Below are 27342 nucleotides of genomic sequence, written 5' to 3'. Positions count from 1 at the left end.
GTTGTAGGACGTGATTTTATCCACCTCAGCACAAAAGGAATTAGCAGCCCTCCCTCCCCCCCACATACAAACAAGCCACCAGCAACCATTCACACACACACACACACCCAACCCCCCTGCAGATTGCTCAGGTAATGACCATATTTACACATGAATTGATGCTAATGATAGCCAAAAGACTAGCCAGTTAGCTTCCACTTGGCTAACAAAGGGTTATAAATCTCTGGGACTTCTAGTGTTAAAGGCCGCATCTGTAGCTTTTGAGGAACTCTTGGTCTACTGCATTTTGTGAGTCAGGTCTTATTTAAGTGATTTCTTGATTTCAAACAAGTGAGGCAGTAATCAGGCCTGGGTGTGGATAGAGAAATCAAATAATATACCACAGATATGTTTTAACAGGGGGCAAACACTTTTTCACACAGGGACATATGGGTTTGGATTTTGTTTTCCATTAATAATAAAATCTTCAATTAAAAATTGCATGTTGTGTTTGCTTGTGTTATATCTTTGACTAATATTTATATTTTTTTGGTGATCTGAAAAAATTAAAGTGGGACAAACGTGCAAAAAATTTAAAAACAGAAAGGGGCAAACACTTTTTCACACCACTCTACATTTATTGGCAGTAATAAAGGTAGAAAAGAAAGAGTTCACTTAAACATAGCCGGTAGCTAACGTCTTAACAGCCTGAGCACTGCAGAGGCATCAGCATCCTTCTAGGCAGCAGAGGTGGCTCGGGATCTCCAGCAAAGTTTGGGCAAGCGTAAGGGAACCCAGGAGACTGGCGGCATGCAGTGAGATTAGGCACAGGCTTCTTTCTCTTCTCCAACAGTTCCCTTGGGCAAATGTGTGCGTGAACAGTCATTAACTTCCGATATTTAAGGCCAGTTTTTTAATAAGTTTTTAAACCTTTTTTGTACATTCTTGAAGGGCAGCAGTGCATATATATTGTAGCACATTCTGAGTGGAGAACACAGAACAGCACAGAGGCAGGGAATAAATAGAACTGAAACTTTTATTTAGAGTCATTCATTCATTCATTCATTCATTTTCTACCGCTTATCCGAACTATTCTCGGGTCACGGGGAGCCTGTGCCTATCTCAGACGTCATCGGGCATCAAGGCAGGATACACCCTGGACGGAGTGCCAACCCATCGCAGGGCACACACACACACACTCTCATTTACTCACGAAATCACACACTATGGACAATTTTCCAGAGATTCCAATAAACCTACCATGCATGTCTTTGTACCAGGGGAGGAAACCGGAGTACCCGGAGGAAACCCCCGAGGCACGAGGAGAACATGTGAACTCCACACACACAAAGCGGAGGTGGGAATCGAACCCCAAACCCTGGAGGTGTGAAGCAAATGTGCTAACCACTAAGCCACCGTGCCCCCCATGTTAAAATATATGTTTTATATTTTTTGTATGTGTGATCTTCTATGATTGTACCTTTAAAAGGCATACTGTCATTTTATGCTGTGGTAAGTTAACAGTTAAAAACAAGAATGCCCATTCAAGATGTCAGTCAAGCACAAGACACTAGGTGGTGCTAAAACACTACAAGAGTGTAATGAAGAGTGCAGAACACACACACACACACACACACACACACACACACACACACACACACACACACACACACACACACACACACACACACACACACACACACACATCTACCTGAAACTGCAAGTTCTAACATTTCTCATGTAACATTTAACGTCTCATGTCACACATAGCTATAAAAAAATCCATGAATGGTAAGAAGCATAAATGAACAGGGTATAAGTGAGCAAGACCCACAGAGAGAGAGAGAGAGAGAGAGAGAGAGAGAGAGAGAGAGAGAGAGAGAGAGAGAGAGAGAGAGAGAGAGAGAGAGAGAGAGAGAGAGCATAATGAATTAAGGGTGGTGATGTGAGGGAGAACATGTATCATTGCCATTTTTACAAAGGCCTGTGACAGAACAACAGCCTTCGAGATGAGTTGAGCTTCATTTCCTGTTCCTGCTTAGTGCAGGTGAAATAAATATATACTGTCTTCATTAATTCCACCTTCATTTGAATGTTACCCACTTTCACTGTTGCTTAAGTCTTAGTTTCTTTCAGTTTTATATGAACACACACACACACGCACACACACACACACACACACACACACACACACACACACACACACACACACACACACACACACACACACACACAGAGTTTTTTTTTTTTTTAACAATAAAAATAACAAGTCAGAAATCCCTATTATTTGGAACCTGTTACCAGCATCTAATGTCTCTAATTCTTTATATATCCTCTTCTTATTTTTGTATTTGTATATAATAGATGACACAATATGATATCCATACACATGCATACACTGAGCCCATTACTCATACTTCAATAATTAATACTTTTAAGTGCTACAAAATTAATAAAGATTTCAGCTCAAATAACAAACTAATTGACACTTAAGAATATGACTTTAGATATGCATGGCTAAAAACAATTATATTGTCCACAGGTTTTGTGTTTCATTTAGAAAACAAAAAGATATGTATATATTGATGTAATATATAAAAGATTATATATAAATTATAATATAATTAAAAGCTCAATGCTGATTACCATTGTCTGCAATTTCTTATTTTACAAGGGATTTAGTACCCAGGAAGTAATCCAAAATTGCATACAATTTCTTTACATATGCCTTCCGTACATTTAAATATTAACAATGGTCTGTACTGTATGGTGCATATTTCAATGTACTATTTATGTATAATATTTATAAGATCTGTGGTAAATGCTCTGGAATTTGCAGCTTGGCTCAGTGCTGCAAAATCATCCATGCCCAGACAGGTGGTGGAAATGTGTGCTTTCCCTTTGTCTTTGACAGCATGTGAACAAGGCAGGAAAACAACATTGCTGGGCATTGATGCAGCTGAGGCACAACAGCATCAACGGGCTTGTGTGAGTTCTAATTATCAGGGCAAATGCTGCGACTTCATTGCAGACAGCACTAGCTTCACCATTAATCTTGTGCTGTCTCCCACTTCACTAAGCCTGGTGCTGTTACACTATCTCTGCTCTCTTTCATCAGCCGAGCTGCTCTTAGGCTGTAATTAATGAATCCTCTAGACCCTTTCTACTCAGAACACCCACCCCCTTGGTCTGCCGATTCTAATCACAATCTGAATAACAGAAGGAGGAGGTGAGACTACCAAAATGGTTACAGCACATCCACTGACTTCAATAAGATATTAAAAAATATAGTCATGCATAGTAGTACAGATATCATATTATAGATATTTCATACTGTTTCACTATTATTTGGTCTTTAATATTCATATTTTTATTATCAACACTAATTTACTAAAAGGAGCAATTAAGGCAAAAGTAGAATGGAACTTAACTCTGCTTAGTTCTTTATTAAATTGATGAGCTGTATGCAGAAATTTCTAGAGTAGTATGTTTTTTCCTACAACTGCATTGTAAGCTGCAACTCAATAGTACACACTATGAAAGCCGATTTGGGAGAAAACACACACAATTCTCTGTCAGACACAGATAGTACACTTTCATCCAGCAAACACTGCTTACAGGCTCTGACAAATGTATCAATTACGATAAAAAGAATAAAAAAAAAATTATAATAAATAAAAATAAAAATATAATAAATATGACAAACAGCCATGGAAAACACATACATTTTCACCTGTACTCTTAAAGACCCCTCTTAAGAGTTATTTTTATAGTTAAGGGCCACATGGTAAACTTACTCTTGGTCAGCTTATTAACCTTAATTAAGTTATTAATAATTATTAAGAGACAAATTAATTATACTTAAAAAAATTTTAATTATTAATTAAAAAAAATGGTCTAATGATCTAATCTTTAAAGTCTATTTATATTCATGTCTATTGAATAAAAATCCATGAGCATAAGAATGTACACTCAACATCAACTTTAATATTAACACACATATCAGACCATCTGATATTAAGTCAGATTTTTGTTTCGTGCTGGTGTTTGCTGTGAACATTTACTGAGGCTCTTGACCTGTATCCGCATGATTTACATTGTTCTGTATCCATAGGCTTGGCTGATGTGATGGTATACAGGTGTTCCCATTGAAGTGGACATTAAGTGTATATAATTTAGTTATATAGCTATAATTAACATTATGTGCGCATGATACCTGTTCTGCTTATTGTTATCAATATGCAACTCCACACATGAATGTGAATGCAGGGCTTTATTAATAGTCCTGAATGCCATACAACAATAATATATATATATATATATATATATATATATATATATATATATATATATATATATATATATATATATATAATGCAAAGACAACAAAAAAGAAAACAAAAACTTAATGGTTTTATGATCCAAAATGCAGTTTTGTGACTTTCCCAAGTTCTTACACACCACTCCATTGCTGTGCTCCCTTCACTGGCTTCCTGAAGCTGCATGCGTCAGATTCAAACATTGATGCTTGCCTACAAAGTCAAAAATGGTTCAGCACCCTCTTACCTCAAAGCTCTCGTCACTCCTCCCACTGCACCATGCTTCCTCCAATCTACTAGCACTGCTCAAGGGGTCCCACCATCATTCAGGTTAAGAGGTAAGTATACAAGACTATATTTCTGTTCTGACACCTAGCTGGTGTAATAAACTTCCCCTAGATGTCAGAGTCACTGGCTGTCTTTAAACCACAGGTGAAGACCTACCTCTTCTTGAAATACTTAAACTAGTTCTTGTTTTCTCAGTTTGATTTATGTATTTAAACAAGAGGGCTATAATTCCTTCCTGCATATTTTTTAGGTTGATGGTATCCTACGTGTGTGACCTAGTGAGCCAGTTTTGATGTATTCATTGATAAAAATCTTCAAAGCAAAAACGTCCTTTTGTGGTTTGCTCTCGATAAGTGCGTGTGTCAAATGCTACAAATGTAAATGACTATATTTACTTCTATTTTTACTAAAGAATTATTTTAATTCCACATTTGTGAATTTGGAGAAAAATTTTCAAAAAACATAGGTCAACCCATTAATTGCTGCAAAGAAAAGATAAGCAGCCTTTCTAAGATCTTATAAATGAGCATTTCACCAATCATACCTGCAAAGTGGACTGTGGACTATGAAAATACATTTGACTGTATGTAATAGAAAAAACCTAGAGAACAAAGAACCATCTGAAATATTCATCTATAAATGCTCTTGGTCATTTAGGCAAAATGAGATGAACGCCTTTAAAATTCTCTGCACTATATTTCAGGCCCATCTCCTTTCTTCCCACCTTCCATTTCTCTGTTAATTGCTGTGAATTCCTATCCTGTCAGGGACATGCTAAAAATAAATTGCCAAAGAAGTACACTGCTCAAAGAAGTAGGGAAAAAGAGAGTCACAAAACATTTGCCAGATATAAATTTGCATAAAAAAAGCCTGAATGTTTGGCTCTAAGAAAGACAAGGGAGAGAGATTAAGAGAGATAGATGAAGAGGGAGAGGTCTGAATAGAAGTCTTGCCAAGAGTGCAGTGGTATAATTAGCTTTCTACCAAACAAACGAGCTTCAACAGAGCTATAATTAAGAAGGCCTGTAATTAAGTGTATGCCCTTTATCATAATGATCATGGTTAAAGCGCCTTTGATGGCTGCCAGTGGGTTATTAACGGTGTAACCCATGGCACCCAGCACCCCTGCTAGAATCAGGGTGTCATGACTGTCAGGCTTAAGAGTGCCCCTTTGTTTATCAAATACATTAGAGCTCAAATTAACACTGGGTGATGTGGAAGCACAATAGCTCCTATTGACTACTATGAGGAAATATGTCTCACCCACCAAAAAATCCAAATAGATTCTAATCTTGCAACAGGGAAGCGGTTAGCAGTAACATGACATGAACATGTGATGCAAAATTTCAAAGAGAATTTCTTATGAATTACTTGGAGACTATTTTCTCAGACATCACTAAATACGTGGACATAGTGTAATCACTTTTTATTTGTAAAAAGTAAGAATAAAAATTCACAAATACAATATTTAATTTTGGATAAAATATAAGCATTGACTAACAGCTTGCAAATTACTAGTCCATTATACTCAATGTGCTCACTAGTAAGTTCTAAGTGATCTTATCTGCTAAAAGGCTGAGCTGTTGTTGCAGGCATTAATGGCCAAATGTTTCATTTTATTAGGCAAGTTTTTACACTTTTCTTAAAATCACCTTAAAATCCAAATCTCACTAGATATTCATCCATCACTTATATTGGACACCGCCCAACCCCCTTGTGAGGAAAAAACAAAACAAAACACAAACACAGGGAGAATGCAGGAATTGGTACAGTATACTGTAGGTCTACACTAAATCCTACCATTGAATCTGAAAAGGCACCAATCTGACAGATGAATGGAGCTCTCTAAGAGAAACACAAGCTGTTTAAGATGTATAGACTAAAGCTCCCTATAATATGTCAATGATGAGCAATAGTGATGTTTAGAACATATATAAATGATTACATTATCCACAAATTCATTCTAATTGCTGTTTAGATTGGTCATATGAGACCAGAGATGTTTAGTGATGAGTACACTGCAAAAAATGCCCCTCTTGAAACAAGCAAGATATGCTTAAATCTAGTTAAAGTGTACTGGAATCAAGCAAAAAAAAAAAAATCTGCCAATGGGGTAAGCAAAATGGACCTGATAAGAATTCTTGAAAATAGCATAAATATCTAGTCACTAATAAATGCAATTCGATCTTAAAACTAGACAAAAATGCTTAAAACTGTGCAGTTTTTCTTTTTAGAAGAATTGAATAATACATACATTCAGTGCAAATTGCATTAAAACTAGAATATTTTATCTTAAATCTAGTCACTAAAAATTCTGTTTGATAAGCTCTGAATAATAAGTAATTTTAGTGCAGAATGCATTAAAACTAGAATATTTTATCTTAATTCTAGTCACTAGAAATTCTGTGAGGTCTTGAAATTAGACAAATATGCTTATATTTATGCAATTTTCACTTTTTATAAGCTCTGAATAATAAGTAATTTTAGTGCAGAATGCATTAAAACTAGAATATTTAACCTTGTTTTTTTTCCAAGATGCAGAATAAGCTGAAAATATATCAATTCTTTAAACACCCCAATAATGAAACATAATAATGTACTAAATGAATAAACAAACAATTTAAGTTTTGCTGAACATTTATTGAACAACCTCCTGAATTTATGAACTGATTCCAAACTCATGCACACAACTGGCAAATCAACAAATGTTCTTCACAAATAGATATGCCTCAATCTGTAAGCTATTCAAGCAATTATGCAATGAATGTATTGCATTTATGTATGGCAGGTTCCAGAAACACTACTGAAAATTAAGAAAAACTCAAAAATACCACATCAAGTGTGAAAGAAATAGGGAAGAACAAAAAATGCAGCTATAACTACCTCAGCCATACAACATCTTTAAAACAGAAATTATTCAATAAATATTTTCCATTCATGAATGGCCTTCTTGTATGAGGAGGTTGCATCCTGCTCGTGGATGACATCTCCAAGTACTTGTGTTTGTAACACAGACAAGAGTGTTGCAATACACTTGGGATATGTCAGGTGAAATGCATAGTAGTAGGCCAGGAGGAAAAGAGGCCACTCGTAGAGCAAATCTTTCTCGAAAGTTACAACTGGAGTTGTACCTACAACCACCATGCAGTTCTCCTCACCAACCAGTAAGACAGGACTAGAAAGCACACGCTGGTGGATGTAGGTATCAGGATCCTCAGAGGGCTAGAAAACGAAATACATAAATACAGAATTTAGACTACAAACACAGCCACAAAGCAAAATAAGTAATAAACAGCATTTATACCCTTCTAAAAGACAGATTATTATGGGATTTTTTTTCTACCCAAAGACTGGGTTGAGGTTATTTTATTTTATTTTTATTTTGCATGGCCAATTTTTGAGTAACCCAATTAGGATGTTTTTTAACCAAGTATTTTATTGAGACTGTAGGCATCTTAGGCACCTGCTAAGTTATCATGAAGTTAAACTCACCGTAAGAACATGGAAAAAAGCCTCACTGATTGGGACCAGTTTCTTGGGCGCTGCAGAGCCAGATGGGAAGAGCTGTGGCAAGGCAGTAAACACAGCAATGGCATGTTCAACTACCATAAAAAAAATAAAAAAAAAACACAAGAGGATATCTATATCAATACTGTATGCACTAAGAAATTAGGGTAACATTTTATAATAAAGTATACAGGAATAAAACTTCAAATCATTACCAAACTATTAGTTTATAGTTAGAATATTAATATACATATATTAATATATAAATAGTGAGTTCACTGTCACTGCAGTTAGCAATTATTATTGTTTAATTAGCTCATACTAAAATGCATTAATAGGAGTAAATAGATTAATTCTGTTCAACTCACATTTATTTGTATAGCGCTTTTCACAATACAGATTGTTTCAAAGCAGCTTTACAAAGAATGTATGTCATTACAATTTAGAGTGATCTGTTATCAAATACCTGTGTCCAATTTTAGCTGTAATTTCAGAAATGTACATCACACAGTTAGCTAATGATGTAAATTTAAGCAATGTATGAATTTAAAATAAAAACAAAGCTAATCGAAGTAATGAATACATGCTAACAATGATTAGGATATATAGAAAAATTCATGGAAAATGGAAAAATGTCATTAAGTGCTTTAAACCAACTTTTAGACATTAGACATTAATTGCATTCATATTCAGTGTTTTTTAAAAAGGTCATATGTTGTGTACGAGGACATAGGTGTAATGTTATTTATATTGTACAAACTGTATATTCTCTCCCCCTAAACTAACTCTACCCATAAACTTACCCATCACAGAAAAGGCTAGTTTAGTTTTTAAAGGAACACTTAATACTAATGCAATTAATTTATAATAAAAGTTGGTGTAAAGAGCTTAATTAATGACATTTTCCAATTTTCCGTGACCTAATCTAAAGTGAGATCTACTAACGGTTAAAGGGTTAGTTCACCCAAAAATGAAAATGATGTAATTTATTACCCTCATGCAGTGGTGTAGTCTAGTTTTTTGTAGTGAGTATACTGTGATTTTTTTTTCCCCTCCCAGCCTCATACGCACCCATCCTAGAGCGACACCCCATAGGCACCACCACACTCACTAATGCATAAAATGTACATGTAATTGAGAGCATTATTAAAGACTGCTTATGTGTTATCAACATTCCAATTTATTATAAACAACAAAAGACAGTCAGCTGATAAAACCTGTGCTCCAGGTCCCATATACATATAACATTTAAGGCTAAATGTAATCAGACAGTTGGCAGCACCCATTGACTCAATATAGACTATGAAAGTCAGTGGGTGCTGCCAACTGTCTGATTACCAACATTTTTCAAAATATCATCTTTTGTGTTAAACAGAAGAAAGAAACTCACAGTTTTGGAACAAATTGAGGGTGAGGAAATAACACAATTTTCATTTTTGGGTGAACTATACCTTTAGAGCTACATTTAGCCTTAAATGTTATATGAATATGGGACCTGGAGCACAGGTTTTATCAGCTGTCAATTTTCAATGTACATTTAAGAGTGAACAATAAACATTTGTTCAGTTCTATCACCAACACTCTTTCATTGTAGAATATTATGAACTGAATGAACTGGTAGTTTACAAAGCTTTCCAAATACATTTGTACTCGTGCTGTGGGTGAAATGTCACCCGAAGCTGCTGTAGCTTTAAATGCAAAAACACTCAGAGTGTAGTTTGAGTCTGCTTTCATTTCATATCTTATTTTGCATTAGTTAGTTAATTTCAAATTTGCGCCAAAAAACACCGCCAAGCAACTCATTTTCCTCCTCGGTAGGTGACGTCAGATCAAGTCACAGGCCGCAGAAGCCCCAATGGTCAAAAAACGTTAGTGATTCGCAATCGCAACCACAGTCTGTGTTCTCAACACAGACGGGGTGAATTTATGAATGAAAGTTCTGTCACAAAACGATATTGTTACGTATCCTCACGCTTTTTAAGTGGGTATACGGAAATCCTTGGCATTTCCTAGTGGGTATACGGAAATCCTTGGCATTTCCTAGTGGGTATATGGTGTATACCTGCGTATCACGTAGACTACACTACTGCCCTCATGTCGTTCCACACCTATAAGACCTTTATTCATCTTCAGATCACAAATTAAGATATTTCTGATGATATCCGATGGCTCAGTGAGGCCTGCATTGCCAGCAATGACACTGAACCTCTCAAGATCCATAAAGGTACAAGAGACATATTTATAACAGTTCATGTGAGTTCAGTGGTTAAAATGTTCTGAAGTAACAAAAAATTTGTGTAGCAAAAAACAAAATAACAACTTTTCAACAATATCTAGTGATGGACGATTTCAAAAACTGCTTCGTGGCATGAATAAAGTCGCCATTTCATTTTTTCATACCATTAAAAGGTTGAACCACTTTAGTCACATGTACTGTTTTAAATATGTTTTTAGTAGCTTTATGGGTCTTGAGAGGTTCAGTGTCATTACTGGCAACACTGAGCCATCATATTTTTATCAAAAATATCTTAAATTGTGTTCTGAAGATGAATGAAAGTCATACGGGTGTAGAATGAAATGAGGGCGAGTAATAAATCACATTATTTTCATTTTCTGCTGAACTAAGCCTTTAATTTGTTATCAAAGCATAATAAACATTAATTAACATTACTTATAATCTAATTAAACAACAATAATAATTGTGTTAATACAACTGAAAATTAATGAAGAACTCACTAATTGTATGTAGCCTATTAATGTATTAACAATGTAGAAACTACAATATAATAACTATGAGTTAGCTACAGTATAAACCAATAGTTTGCAAATGATTTGTAAGTACTTTATTACTCTACGAAATCAGGTGGGTATTATCTGTACAGAATCAATGAAATACAATTTTACCTCCATTTAATGTCCTTGGAGACTTCATGACTTTCTTCATGACGCCATAAAAACGAACCTTGGAGTAGAAGGTCTCCCACCTGCCTTTCACCTCAGAAATGTATTGGCAATTGTGAGGCTCAATGATTATCCGCAGTTCATCCATTGCCTGAGAGAAATATTGAAATAGTGTTATAAAAATCATTAACTTGTATGTATGTCTGCAGTTGATATGGGACATTCAGTCTAAACATTCAGATTCACATTCAGTCACTCTACGTTTCAGTATATACCCACACGATCCAGTTCTTTGAAGCACGGGTATGCCTGTAAAAGTTTTGTGGGTCTGTCTTGCTCCTTCAAAGCGTTTGAGTCAATGAGATTTCTTCTGGACTGGAACTCCAGGTCTAATAGATGAGTTACAGCAGCTTTGTTTGGCTTCTTTGCTTTATACATTTCTTGTAAAGTTCTGTAATGTTGTGCCTGTGTTTTCTGGCTGTCAAGGCTGTTGTCTGGACAGTCGGGTATAATTCAGGCATTCGATATAATTAGAACAAGATGCACAAAATCAACAATTCAAGAATGTATGCCATGAGTCATAAAAATAAATAAGGCAGACTTCGGCTTAAATATATTACCAAATATTATATTATTATTTACAGCAAATTTATAAAATTTAAAAATTTACTTTAAAATTTACTACAAAATGTACATGTACATACATGCTTCATCAATGCTGTCATTTTCTTGTCGTGGGGTGCTCGATCTTGAATGTGGTGATAGTTGAACTGTTGACGCGCTGGAATCAGCATCATAGTCACTTGCCACGGCAGCAGACGGTACTTCATGTAGATGTACTCTCTTGGATGGAGGGTGTTTGGCCTTCACAGGACTTCGGATATTTGAAAGTCACTTCAAGAGCTTTTTGGAAACAGTGTCCTGTAAAACAGAAAAAACGCAACAATGAATAGTTTTGAAACATAATGTTAGCAGGAAAACATGCTTTAATTATTTAAATATTCAAGCAAATGAAGTCTCTCACCCACTCATGACTTGATCCAGTTGACTTATCTTTTATCATAGGGTACTGTAGTATTCCACTAACCGCTTTGCCATGGCAATAACTTCATGTTTAGTGGGATATTTGTAGTCATCTGAAGAGGCTCTTGCAATAGATATCATATTTGTCATGGTATTTCGGATGAGCCGGCAGAAGAGCTCCTTTGATAAGGTGACTTTGCCTCCTTTTCCAAGACGCTGCTGCTCAAAGTATGTACGTCTCACATGTTGTAGTTCACCATCAGTGAAGAGGACATATTTTGGGCTGGGTAACTTCAAAAACTTTGAAGTGCTGGGGTCATCTCTTCTTGGACTTCCATTATGTTCATCATCAGCTGATGAACCTTGGACTTCAACAGAAATGGTGTGCCCCTAAAATACAAATGTATACATTAATCAAATCAGAAAAGTAATTTATCATTTTATTCCAGAGGGTTTCACTTGTATGTATAAGTGTTAACCTTTAACCACAGCAACTTGCATGTAAATCTTCTGTGCTGAAAATGTAATTACCGATAACAGGTTAAAAATATCCAAAACACATATTTTAACTTTAAAGGAAAACGCCACCGTTTTTCTATATTTCCCTATGTTCTTCGAGCAACTTAGACGAGTTAATACATACCTCTCCTGAATCAATGCATGCACTCAATTGCTGTAGCACGCGTTGCACATATGTTAGAGTTTAGCTTTGCACCATTCATTCCTTAGGATCAAACAGGGATGAATTTAGAAGCCATCAAACACCACCATGTTTTCCCTAATTAAAGACGGTGGAGTAACATCATCACTCCTGAGAACTCCCCACTCCCTTCTCCCTCAGAGTTCTCAGGAGTGATGATATTACTGCACAGAGGTTGAAGTGCTTCCACCATTATAGCACATTATAATCATGTTTTATCCACTTAGAAAATCGTCACGTTTAATTTTGTGCCACCATATTTACTCGTGTAACTTTTCATGTAACCGTCTTGGAATAGGGAAAACATAAGTGTTTGGTGGCTTCTCCCTGTTTGGATCCTAAGGAATTAATGAGGCTAGGCTAAATGCTAAGATTCACAACGTGCAGTACAGTGACTAAGTGCACGCACTTAGACAGGAAAGGTATGTATTAACTCCTCTAAGTTGAGGGAAGAACATAGTGAAATATGGAAATGGTAGGTTTTTCCTTTAACTGTCACAATCCCACTGGTGGGACACTTGGCACTCTTTTTATATATTTCCGTTTTTCAGATCACATTTTAGTAATCATCACCACAATAAGGTTCAGCCTGTGAAAACCATTTAAAATAAGATGTGTTGCAATAGAAATGGTACTTTAATTTCTTTTAGAGATCTCCTACCCTAGTGGGTTTTCAGGTTTCAAATTACAATATATATATTTTAGCTACATTTATAGTCAAATCTTTTTCTAATCTTGACAAAACAAATATAGTTGGAAAGAGTCTCACGGTTCCATATTTTCCAACTGCTTTGTGATAGAAGTGATATTTGGACAGACTTTTATAAATTAGTAACAGAATTCATAAAAAAAAATTCAATAGAATGGCTGTCACACGGTGGCTATTTTTGGTACAGCTCCTAAACAAAATATCATAGGAACTTACATTTATGTGATATTCAATTCAATTCAAGTTTATTTGTATAGCGCTTTTTACAGTGGACTTCGTCTCAAAGCAGCTTTACAGAACATAAACATAGAACAGAAGTTAAACATAAGGAGAAAAAGAATTAATATAGTAAAAAATTAAGATATATATAGTTCACAGTGTGTATGTATGTATGTATTTATTTATCCCCAATGAGCAAGTCTGAGGTGACTCAGGCAGCAGTGGCAAGGAAAAACTCCCTTAAATTGGTAAGGAAGAAACCTTGAGAGGAACCAGACTCAAAGGGGAACCCATCCTCATATGGGTGACACTGGGGGTGTGATTACAAATATACAGTCAAACAAGTGTTGAATTGGTGTAAAGATCACATGGAGTTCAGATCTCCTCTTGGTATCATAGAGTCCAACTGGAGCTGGTAGATCTGTAGATGTCTCAGGATTTTCATAGAGTCAGCCTCATACTAGTGGAGGTCCAAAATCTTCATTGCACGGAAGACGATCGGATCTGGTACAATGTCTGAATGCCTCAGGATGGGTAGAAAGAGAGAAGCAGTGTAGAGGGATTAACATATTTGCTGTTCATAAAAAAGGTGCAAGTCTAAAGTATTGGTGCATAATTTTATGGGAGGTATTATGTGTGTGTGTACGCCTGACTGAAGAGGTGAGTTTTTAATCTGCTTTTGAACTGGGAAAGTGTGTCTGAGCCCCAAACACTATTAGGAAGACTATACCAAAGTTTGGGAGCTAAATAAGAAAATGCTCTACCACCTTTAGTAGACTTAGATATTCTGGGAACTACCAGAATTCCTGAGTTTTGTGATCTCAGAGGATTGTAACGTGTTAGAAGACTAGTTAGATACATGGGAGCTAAACCATTAAGAGCATTGTACGTAAGTAGCAGCAGTTTGTAATCAATTCTAAACTTAACAGGTAGCCAGTGTAGAGATGATAAAATTGGGGTTATATGGTCATACTTTCTTGTCTTAGTGAGAACTCTGGCAGATGCATTTTGGACTAACTGTAGCCTATTTATTAAAGATGCGGGACAACCACCTAGTAATGCATTACAATAGTCCAGTCTAGAGGTCATGAATGGATGAATTAGCTTCTCAGCATCAGATACAGACAGGAAGTTTCTCAGCTTTGCAATATTTCTAAGGTGGAAGAAGGCTGTTTTTGTTGTATGGGCGATATGATTTTCAAAAGACAGGTTGCTGTCTAGTATAACACCCAGGTCTTTTACTGTCGAGCTACTAGTAACAGTACATCCCTCTAAGTGAAAGTTAAATTGCGAAAGTTTCTGTGTACTGGTTTTTGGGCCTATAAGTAGTATTTCTGTCTAATCAGAGTTTAACAACAGAAAATTACAACTCATCCAGTCTTTTATCTCTCTAAGGCATTGAATTAATTTGGATGCTTTGGCTATTTCATCTGGTTTTGATGAGATATATAACTGTGTATCATCAGCATAGCAGTGGAAACTAATCCCAGGTCCTAGAACTAGGTCCTAGAACTGATCCTTGAGGGACCCCATGTTTAACTGGTAATAAACTGGAGGATTCACCATTTAATTCTACAAAATGGTATCGATCAGACAGGTAGGATCTAAACCAACTTAAAGCCTGTCCATGAATACCTTTGTAATTTTGTAAGCGATCTAGGAGAATGTTGTGATCTATAGTGTCGAATGCAGCACTAAGGTCAAGTAGAACTAATAGTGACATACAGTCTTGGTCCGAAGCTAAGAACAAGTCATTTGTAACTTTAACAAGTGCTGTTTCTGTGCTATGATGGGGCCTGAAACCTGACTGAAACTCTTCAAAGATACTGTTCTCCTGTAAGAAGGAGCTCAGATTTCAACTTCAAATTTTGAACGTAACTTGTATAGACATGTGGCTTTCATTTGATAGCAATTTTAATGTAAAATATAGTTGATAAAATATACATTTTATATTAAATTTATTCTTAGTACAGTACAGTAACAGTAGTTTTAAATTTACATAATTTTTTCATACTTACATATTTTCAATGATTTAAGTTTGGATTGGATTAATGTTTATTCTCAAAACATGTGTGAAAGTTATGGGGTTAAGTAAAATTACCTGTTCTTCCTTATGAGTAATAAGCCAAATGGCTTTGCGGTGCAGGAAGTGCTCAGGACCAGGAAAGAGATCTCGGATATCATCCCCTGAGAGAGTTGGTAAAATTTCTTCTGCAATGTTAGCAGCTTAGAACACATGTAAATATGTTATTTAGCATAGCTCAGGTGCATTATACGTTGTATGCATAACATTCAGATATTGTAAAAATGCATCCACTTCATTATAGCTATTTAATAACAATTTACCTAAAGAGAGACATTTCTGTTTTATAACATTGTCGGATATGGCAGAAATATTAAAGGTATGAAATGGCTGAATAAAGTGAAATAAACAGGCAATAATGATCAAAGATTCTTAACACTTTACAAAAAGGATATTCTCGTTAGCATCATTAAATGCATTAGGTATTATGAAAAATCAGTAAACAGTTTTAGAGCACTTAATAGCATTGGTTACACAAATAACACCTATTTTCTATAGTAGTAATGTAGAGAGGCAGTTACAAAACAATTTTCCTCAATATCAGCTTTCCTCCTCGGTGGACAAAATACACAGGTCTCTATGTGCAGACGACTGAGAGACAGATTCCAAGGGGCAGTTTGCAGACGGTCCCTTGGAATCTGTCTCTCAGTCGTCTGCACATAGAGACTTGTGTATTTTGTCCACCGTAGTTATACTACAACACTTATTTGGGGGAAATGTCTATTACAGTGAAGTGATTTTTTTTCTTTTAGTATTCGCTTTTCGGGTTTTGCACTTTGCAGACGGTCCCTTGGAATCTGTCTCTCAGTCATCTGCACATAGAGACTTGTGTATTTTGTCCACCGTAGTTTACAGTGAAGTTATTGATTTTTTTTAGTATTCACTTTTCGGGTTTTGCACTTTGCAGACGGTCCCTTTTAATCTGTCTCTCAGCCGTCTGCACATAGAGACTTGTGTATTTTGTCCAATGCGGAGGAAAGCTGATATTGAGGAAAGTTGGGTTGTAGCTGCCTCTCTACATTACTATGGTAGAAAAGAGGTGTTATTTGTGTTAAAAGGAGCATTTAGCTCAGGAGTTATTGACTCGGGAAACTCCAATCTGCGAATGAGGCCAACTTTACTTAAGTTTGTTTCCAGTAGGAATCGTTTTAGATTACAATTCAATTTCAAATACATAGAATCACCAATAGAATTAACTGATTTTCAAAAAATTGTTTATAAATTACTAACCTTTTAGGATAGACATTACAACATCATCGAGTCCATCCATACTGACGAAGTGCCGGGAGGTAATGCCTTCTGTTTCCTGGCTGCGTAGGTGCGCTGATTGCGCATGCGTAATAAAACGTTAAAAAGGTCACTGGGTCAACGCATTGTTGCGCATGCACGCTCACGTGTTTTTTCTTATTTCCTGTTTTATACTTTTAATGTTGACACACAGTTATTCCAGCTTTAACTAAGTCAATGAGTTGCAGTTGAAAGAAAGATACATTTGACAACAATTTTTACCTCAACATTTTTTAATCTTTTATTTGAGGTAGCTACGAAAGCTTGCTTTGATTTTACCGGAGAAAATGATTTGGCGCTCCATCATTTTTTATGTGTTTGTGGCTCTTCTCTCAAATCGTTATTGAGTCACATGAATTTTGCACATAGTCGTAGTCCAGATTTCCGCGTGGTTTGTGAAATAGATGGGTGCACTAAAGAGGTATCACATCAGACGAACACACTCACAATATCTAGACGGCGTGAGTAGCAGCAGATCACATCGGAGAGAGGTCACCAGTACACGAGGCGTCCAGTGAACCTAGAAGAACGGACAGCAACAACGTGTGGACATATAGTGAAGCAACGCTGGTGGCTCAGGATACTCAGAACCCAAGTGATAGTTCGGATAATCAAATGACATTGGAGAACAATGTGGATCTACAACCCTATCTTCTTGATACTGTGGAACATTTTGGTGATTTTGATGCTTTTGACACTGGTGAAACTGTTTTCTCTGGCTTAAGCAGTAACACTGTTTTGCGGTCACCTCCGAACCTGGAAGCACAGGATCATGTACTACTGAATGAAACTTCAGATTCGAATCCCACTTTACCGATTCCAAACAGGCATTCAAATGACTCGAGTTCTTCATGCCTCACCCAAGAAACCATGGTAAATTCATAACTTAGTTTATATTGTTTGTCATAGCATAATCTCTTATTTAACCTAATTATTATACAGTCAAGTATTTAATGTTTCTATTTTCTTTGTGTTTAGAATGACAAATTATCAAGTGATGATGTGCTATCCAGACATGCCACTGCTATTGTGATGACTGCTAGAGAGAAACATCATCTCTCACAGGTTAGTATCAGTAAAATAAAGTCGTTACAGTGCTTAATATTTTTGGTAACACAAAAGCTCTAATTTGTTAACATTAGCAAATTTATTAACTAACATGAACTAACAATAAGTAATTCAGATGTTAGTTACAGTATAATTGTTAGGGATTAGCGCAGATCCGTCATGGATCCGCGCAGACTTATGGCCATGTGCGTTTGTGTTTGTTTGTGTCACGTGATTGCCCTGTCATTGTCTGCTCCTCCCGGTCATCACACCTGTTCCCTATTGTGTGTGATTACCCCTGTTTGTATATATGTGCCTTAGGCAGCGCAGCTTCATTGATAATATTGTTTGTTCCCTGTGTAGCGTGGTATGTTTGTCTTCCTAATGTATTAAACCCCTATCATTTGAAGCTATCCTGCGTACGGGTCTGTCTCCGCACCACCTCCGCCCGGGGACCTGACAATAATCTTTGTTAATGTTTGGTAATAAGAATATAGCTGTTCATTGTTTGTTCATGTTAGTTTATAATGCATTAATGTTTAAAAACTTTTCCTTCAATAAACTCCTAATTTACTGCTTATTGATAATTAGTAAGTTTGTTGTTAAGTTTTAAAATTATTAAAACTACTATTAAAACTTCACAAAAAACTTTGTTGCTGAGACATATTATTATCTATCCATGTTAACATTCAGTGATGTTGTAAGTAACGTTCTGTGCACTTCCCTGCTAATTAATGTTTTTTTTTTTTTTTTTCCAGAGCGGTGTAAATGATGTTGTGGCTGCGGTTCAGGAGTACAGTATCAAGCTCAGTTACTGAACAGCTTGAGGAGTTAGCTACAAACAGTACTGTATTTAACACACATGCAGGAAGTGAACTTCAATGAGAAGCTTTGGGACTCTTTGAGTCCTTTAAAGATCCATTTGCTGCAGTTTCAACATCATATAGGCAGGACAGTGTCATAAAAGAAAAATTCAATTTTGTGGAAGCAGAAGAGGTTTCGGTCGGATTAGCAGTATGTTGTCAGAAAAGAGAAAAACGAAGAAACCTCGCAATAAAAAACAAATGTTTCCATTATATACCCCTGATAAAGAGTTTAGAACAATTATTGTCTCATCCAAAAATCTTTGCCATGATAAATGTTGGATCTAAAAAATGCAGCAGTGGATATTTTTATGACCTCATAGATGGCGAACTAATGCTTTCACACCCTTTATTTTCATCTAGACCCTCTACTTTATAGATAATCCTTTATTCAGATGAAATCGAAATTTGCAATCCACTTGGGTCTCATGCTTCAAAGAGTAAGTTGCTCATGTTTTACACCACTTTGGGTAACATTAATCCAAAGTACAGGTCAAAATTAGCTTCGATCCACCTTCTTGCTATTGCAAAGCAAAGTGAACTCTCAGAATGTGGAGTTGATGCCATATTGGCAAGACTACATGAGGACTTGGTAAAGCTATATAATGGTGTGAAGATTCATCTTCCATGTGGTGAACATGAGATATATGGAGCAATGGCTTCCATATGTGGAGATACTTTAGCTCAACATGAGTTGTGTGGATTTAAAGACTGTGTGGGCTTTGCGTACAGTAAATGCCGACATTGTGAATGTTCTTTTGAGGACATGCAAATGTTTTTTAATTAAGAAAACGTTGAGCAAAGAACACTGGAAAGATGTATACGACAATGCAGTGACATTGAGAAAGCCAGTACTGAGAATCTCAGGAATAGACTTAGGACTACATATGGAATAAACCGAAGGAGCAAGGAATGGATTTCCCTGCCTTCAATTTTATCCAACAAACTCCTCAAGATATAATGCATGTAATTCTGGAGTGCATTGCTCCCTTGGAAATTAAGTGTATGCTGAAACAATTGTTTCTTTTGGGACAAGTGGACCTAGATGTTTTCAATGCTGATATTATTGGTTTCCCATACTCTCCTCAAGATACTAGAGATAGGCCTAGCCCTATTGCGTACAGTACGTTAGCTTCCAATGACAACAAACTGAAGCAGGATGTGATTAAAGGTACTGCATATTTTTCCTTCATTCTTGAGCTTCTGAAGATTGTTCAAATTTTGTTTTCACCTTGAGACTACTGACAAGTTGAAAGTACTTATTGAACAGCATCTTAAACATTTTAAGGACCTTTTCTCAGAGAACAACCTTACACCTAAACAGCATTACTTGATTCATGTTCTATCCCAGATTAAACTGTTGGGACCAATGCTCTGTCACATGTGCATGAGGTTCGAATCCAAACATTGTTTTTTAAAAAGAAAAGTAAGGGACTACTTTGGAGTTGATACGATAAACGTTACTAGTGTGTATGGCAAATCCTAGCAGTCTACCAGAATTTGGACTTGTGAGGAACATATTCGTCATAAATTCATCTTTGTGTTGTTTTGAATGTCAGATGTACAGTACAGTCTGTTTTGACAGAGACTACATGTCTTATAAAATTGAGGTTCCCAACCTGGCAGAGGCAACTGAACTAGTAAATGCAGACAACCTTGTAGACTCCACACCGTATTACATTTTCAATCACAGGGACGTTACATACGTTCCTATGAAATATTACTTGGGAGATGTGATTGAATTACACAAAGCCTCAAATGTGTGAGAATTTCTGTTCTAAATTGAATATGCTTTGACTTATTTTGGATGTATAACAGTGATTTTTTTTTTTTTTTGAGAAGAAAAAGTTGTCAGTTATTTTTGTGCTCATCAACAAATGCTGCTTATGAGCTCATCCAGAATATTAATTGGATAAACTTTAATACTCATGTTATGTGCTGTCTGTTTTGACAGCCTCAGGAATAAATAAATCTGTTACTTTAAATGTGATTGTTCTGCATACAATACATTGCATACATTGTTGTATGTTTGTTAATCATAAGAAATATAATAAATCAGAATAAAACCACTTTTTTTACCAAGTGTTTATATTCACACAAGCAATTTGTCTTAGGATTTTTCAAATACATGAACAGATAACAAAAAACAAATCTTTGACCTTTCTTAATTAAGATTCTTGAAATTAGAGTTTTTAGGGGTGGTATTATTCTTAAAATTAGCACAACAATCTAAATGAACATGCACCAAAATTTGCACTTTCTAGCTTTCACTTGTTTCTGGTAAAATCTACCGCAAGAGGAGTTAACATTTACTTGTCAAAAAAGAAGAAGACCAATTTTCTTAAATTAAGGTTTATGAGCTAGTGTGTAATGTATTTTATAAGACTTTTTATCTTTTATGGCAAAAAACAAGACATATTTTCTAGAAATAAGATTTTTTTTTACTTTCTTAGATTTTGTTTTTTGCAGTGTAATTGGTGAGTCATGTAAATATGTATATCAAATCTTCATTAATGGCAGTGTCAAGCGCCTTCAATCTTTTGTTGTTGGTTGCACAGAAACTCACTTTTTCTGTTAAACATCATGCAAACACGTGCACACATGCATACTCAAACACACACACACACACACACACACACACACACACACACACACACACACACACACACACACACACACACACACACACACTTTTGCACATGTACTTGAAAAAATTAAGAATGATCTTCATGCCAACTAGTAAAAAAACAGATGGAGAACCAGACAATACATGAAACAAGAAACAAGTTCAATCCGCAGATAAGTAAAAGTTATCAGTGAACACTAATCACGGAACTGTCTTTCAAGCCTGAAAAATGTATGTAATGTAATATTAATTTTGGACAGAGCCCCATTTAGGGAACAGCCTTCCAATTAGTGTTCGGGACTCAGACACAGTCTCAGTGTTTAAATCCAGGCTAAAAACATATTTGTTTAGTCTAGCTTGTTATGAATAGCTTTTCTTAGGTAAAGGAGCAGATGTAGAGGGTTCATGGACATAGTGTGTTTGGTAAACTAGGATGTCTGGATACTGTCGGCTTACCACCCTCGCAAGTCGCTCAGGTTTACAGACTGTGGAGAGTGGGACTGTGAGGAATGGCTGGGACTATTCCCTACTTGGACACTAAGGGGACAGTCTAGCAGTTTTTTTGTGTCTTGTGCCATGTCCTTTTGTTTTTGTTGTATATCACCTGTTTGCCCTGCCCTATCCTTAATCTGTTCCCACTTCTGCACATCTGTTCCTTGTGTTTCAATGATTGTTCTCCTTAGTTGTCTTATGTCTGTTTTTTGGCAGAGTCTTTGTCTATTTGTTTGTTGTCTCGTTTTTGCTGTTGTTTTTGTTTCTGTGTCAGTGGTCTTGTTTCCGTGTTATTCCATTTTATGTTCACGGTTCCCATTGTTTCAAGCCTTTGTTATTTTTTTCTAAATAAAACCCATTTTATGTTATCCCTGCATATGTTTCTGTATTTTATCTGTGAAGATACCTGCTTCCACTTGACAGGGATGCTTTACATCCTAGGAAGCCTTCATGTCTGTGACACCTTCCGGCTCTAGCTTTTTACTTATGCTGTCATAGCTAGACTTGCTGGAGTCCCTGTCAGCACTTTGAACATAATTTACATTGTCCATCACCTGATTACAATCATAACTAACAATTTTCCTCTCTCTCTCTCTCTCTCTCTCTCTCTCTCTCTCTCTCTCTCTCTCTCTCTCTCTCTCTCTTATTTTACTCTCTGTTGAGCTATATATGCCACTCCCTACCAAGCTCTCATTGTTATGAGTTCCTAGTCTTTCTCTTCTTTGTCTGGTCTTTGACAGGAAGGAATTTGTGTTTGGTCCAAACTCAGTTTGCGCTGACCCATTGGTTCCTCAGACGTTTTTCCTTGCCGCTGTTGCCTCCCTGCTTGCTCATTAGGGGAAGGGATATGCATAGATATATAGAGTATTTTAAATAAATATTTTTATTATTAATTAACTTTAAATGTATGCATTCAACTCCGTCCAGGGTGTATCCTGCCTTGATGCCCAATGACACCTGGGATAGGCACAGGCTCCCCGTGACCCGAGGTAGTTCGGATAACCGGTAGAAAATGAGTGAGTGAGAGTGAGAGTGTATGCATTCATATTTATTTTTATTCTTATTTTTGTCTTATTATTATATATTTTTTATTATTTTTTCTTCTGTTTATATGCATCTTTAAAGCTGCTTTGAGACAATGTGAATAGTTAAAAGTGCTATAGAAATAAATTGAATTGAATTAGCTATTTTTTTTTTAATTAATTTGGTTAAATTAATAAGCACACTATGGCATTTAACAGCAGCACTAAGGTTACTTTTTTCTCAAGTCAGCTCAGACACATGAAAAATTGATTTGCACTGTTGCTACAGCACTGAGGACTACGATTCTCTGAATAAATGGGCTAGGCCTCCAGAGTGTTCATGAACTGCAGCACTGCCATTAAATTATCTGTGCTGGATGGGCTGCTACAGAAGGAACAATTACAGCAAATCCCCTCTTAATTAGCAGTTCCATGGGCAAGCAAAGTTGTCATGATAAAGCTTGGGAGAAATGTTCAAACACATATAGCAGAAAGAGTAATAAGCAAAAGCACAAGATTGCAGAGACATGTGATTAGACTTACACTGTGATCTATGCACCCTAGAAACCATTCTTTTGGTGAACTAGTGTTGATTAATTTTGACCACCATGAAGAAACCTCCCCTACTGCAGGGACCACTAACCTTGTTGGAGTGGTTTAGCAATTGTATAGTGATATTACTTTTGTGGTTGAAGACAGACACATAGGCATTTTTGGAAGCCACTGGCCCAGCCATCGGTCTATACTATACATCATTCCCTAAAGACATTCCACCAATGTCTTGCTGCAATTCCGGATTAATTATACTAATTAGTAGATATCTGGGCTCACCCTGGGATTGTGTCAAACAATGCTATTGATATTTCCTTGGACACTTTGTTTAAGTTTGCTCATTTGTTTTGCTTTGCTTAATCAATATATTTGGAATTAATACCACTGGTTTTCCTCAAGTATTGTATTTACCTGTGTACATATCCTTCATTAATCTGCAAATAATACCACCTACATTAAGAATCAGGGATGCTAATTAATCATGATATGAAAAAACAAATAGACAATCTTTTGTGAAAGATGGAGCTCCACAGTTTTTGGAAACCTACCCATTCTTTCAATGAGTAAAGTAGTAATACAGACATACAGTAAAACAGGTTTACTTCACCTACTCTGAAATGGCTTCATTTTGCTGTAAAGCTAAATCAAACTATATATTGATAATTAATGAGTTCCCAATATATAGTTTGATTCAGCTTTACAGCAAAATGAAGCCATTTAGCTTTACAGCAAAATGAAGCCATTTTGCTGTAAAGCTAAATGGCTTCATTTTGCTGTAAAGCTAAATCAAACTATATATTGGGAACTCATTAATTACCAACTAAAAGAGTCAGTGGACCACTTAAATGGTCTTTAATTGCATATTTGCTCATAAATCTCCTTAAACTATATTTAATGACTATATTTTAGAATTCAGGGGAAAAAATTCTAATTAGATGTGTGATAGCAAATGTCATTGAACATGAGGGCTATGAGAAGAGTAAGAAAAGTCCATTAAGTGAGGGTGACAAACAATTATGATAGCTATGATATAGTACCTAAAATAAAGTAAATAATAAAAATAAAAATAAATAAATAAATAAATAAATAAATAAATAAATAAATAAATAAATAAATAAATAAATAAATGCATTCAAACAATCTTGCAGTTCTTATTTATGCAGGTCAATATTTAAAGTTCAACATTAAAATAGATATTTAAAGATTCCATACTGTTATTGTTGAAGGTCTTTGAGGAACAATAATTATAAATACACTGAAATGGAGAGTATATGGATAGTCAGATATTGTAAGAAATGGCTTCAACTATTCCCTTTCTGGACACTACGGGGGACATTCTGGCTGGCTTTGTTTGTCTTATATCATGTGCAGTGTGTTAGCCTTGCCCTTTCTTTAATTTCTTCCTGCCTCTGCACAAGCCATCAGACTTCTCAATAACTGAACTGTACTATACTGAGCACAACATACACACACATCATCTGTATGGTTTGCATAGACCCTCACAAAACACACACACTGGTTTGCACACTTTTCTGCTGTTTTTGCACATATTGTCCAACATTTCAGCTGTTTTTGCACATATTGTACAATATCTCAGCCATTACGCACGTACTATACAATATGTCAGTTATTTGCTGTTTTTTGCACAACTCTACTGCACAAAATATTGTTTGAACATTCAGTATTTACACTGGTCGGTTGGCGCTGTTTCTGTTACTGTTTATTGTCTTTTGTGTATTGCATTTTTTGTACTTTTTGTATTGTCATGTAACTTTATGTCTGCACTGTTTTTTGTCCTGCACTGTCTTTTGTCCTGCACTCTCTTGTTTGTCTTGTCCTGCACTGTTTGCACCAGGTTGCACAGTTGCACTTTATGTGGCTAAGACTACTTACATGTCCTTAGCCCTGTCTTTGTTTTATGTAGTACCTTGATCCTGGAGAAACCTTGTCTTATTTCACTGTGTACTGCAACAGCTATATATGGTTGAAATGACAATAAAAGCTTCTGAAGTTTTCTAACGTTCAAAGCATTAAATGGTCTTGCTCCCCAATATCTGGCTGACCTACTTTCCCCTTAGGCCTTGACAAAAATGATGGTACCACTAGAAAAGACTGAAAATAATGTGACCAAAGGGACATGTTAATTCAAGGTGTGTCCACTAATTAGCATCACAGTTCTGGGGCTGCTTTGCTGCATTTGGCACAGGGTGTCTTGAATCTGTGCAGGGTACAATGAAATCTGAAGCTTATCAAGGGATTCTAGAGAGAATTGTGCTGGCCAGTGTCAGAAAGCTTGGTCTCAGTCGCAGGTCATGGGTCTTGCAACAGGACAATGACCCAAAAGACACAGCTAAAAACACCCAAGAATGACTAAGAGAAAAACATTGGACTATTCTAAAGTCTCCTTAACAGTTACAGGAATCGTCGGATTGCAGTGATTGCCTCCAAAGGTTGTGCAACAAAATATTAAGTTAGGGGTACCATCATTTTTGTCTAGGCCTGTTCCAGGAGTTTCTTTTTTTAAATAATTCAGTTGAAGCGTGGTTAAAAAGCAATGTCTGACTTTCATTGGTTAACATTCATAGAATTTTTATATATTATTACTTTTGTCAGATTAAATTTTTTTCTGTGACCATTGTGTTTTTCTTTCGTTGACGGAAGGGTACCAAAAATTTTGTCCACGTGTGTATAACATACTTATCCGCATTGCATCCCATTTATTGAAAAGTGTATAGATCTGTTTAAATTCGTACTTTTTTTATTAATCCTTATTGTATTTTTATATCCAGATTTGAAGATCTATGTTTGTTTTTCTCTTTATTTATCCTTCTTATTGCACATGTATTTTAAATTTTTTATTGTATTTACTTCTCACTATAAAGAACAGTCATAAAACCCATTTCACTACATATCATACTGTGTATGTTTATGTAAATGACAAAGTTTTAATTACTGTTGTATTTATTGTACAAAAAAAAGATGCAAAATGATCTTTTAAACTGTGGATTAATGTAAATCAGTTATTACAGGTGAAACAAAGACAAGTTTAATAATAATAATAATAATAATAATAGTAACCTTTATTTTCTATAGCGCCTTTAAAAGATCTCAAAGCGCTTTACAAAAGCACAATAAAAACAACAAAGAATACACACATAATATAAAGATCAAAATTAAAGCAACAAAAATAGACTATAAAATAAGCACTATGTAAAATTTCAGTCAGTCAAATTAAAAGCTACCTTAAAAAATGAGTTTTGAGTTGAGATTTAAAAGTGCCAAGAGATAGTGAAGTGAAGTGACATACGACTAAGTACGGTGACCCATACTCAGAATTCGTTCTCTGCGTTTAACCCATCCAAAGTGCACACACATACCGTGAACACACACACCCGGAGCAGTGGGCAGCCATTTATGCTGCGGCGCCCGGGGAGCAGTTGGGGGGATTCGGTGCCTTGCTCAAGGGCACCTCAGTCCTGGCCGAGAAGTTTGCTTGCCTTATCTCAGTTGGTAATGAATTCCACAGTTTTGGAGCTAGTGAAGAGAAAGCCCTATCACCCATCGATTTTAAACGAGTTAAAGGAACAGTTAAAAGACCAGTTTCAGAAGAACGAAGGTTGCGAGATGGAATATAAGGAATTAAAAGATCAGTCTAATATTGAGGAGCTAACCCATGTAAGGCCTTGTAGGTAATCATCAGAACGGGGAGCCAGTGCAAGGACTCC

The sequence above is a fragment of the Tachysurus fulvidraco genome, chromosome 14 (assembly GCF_022655615.1).
Source record: "Tachysurus fulvidraco isolate hzauxx_2018 chromosome 14, HZAU_PFXX_2.0, whole genome shotgun sequence".
NCBI lineage: Eukaryota > Metazoa > Chordata > Actinopteri > Siluriformes > Bagridae > Tachysurus > Tachysurus fulvidraco.
Note: the sequence above shows the minus strand (reverse complement) of the source record.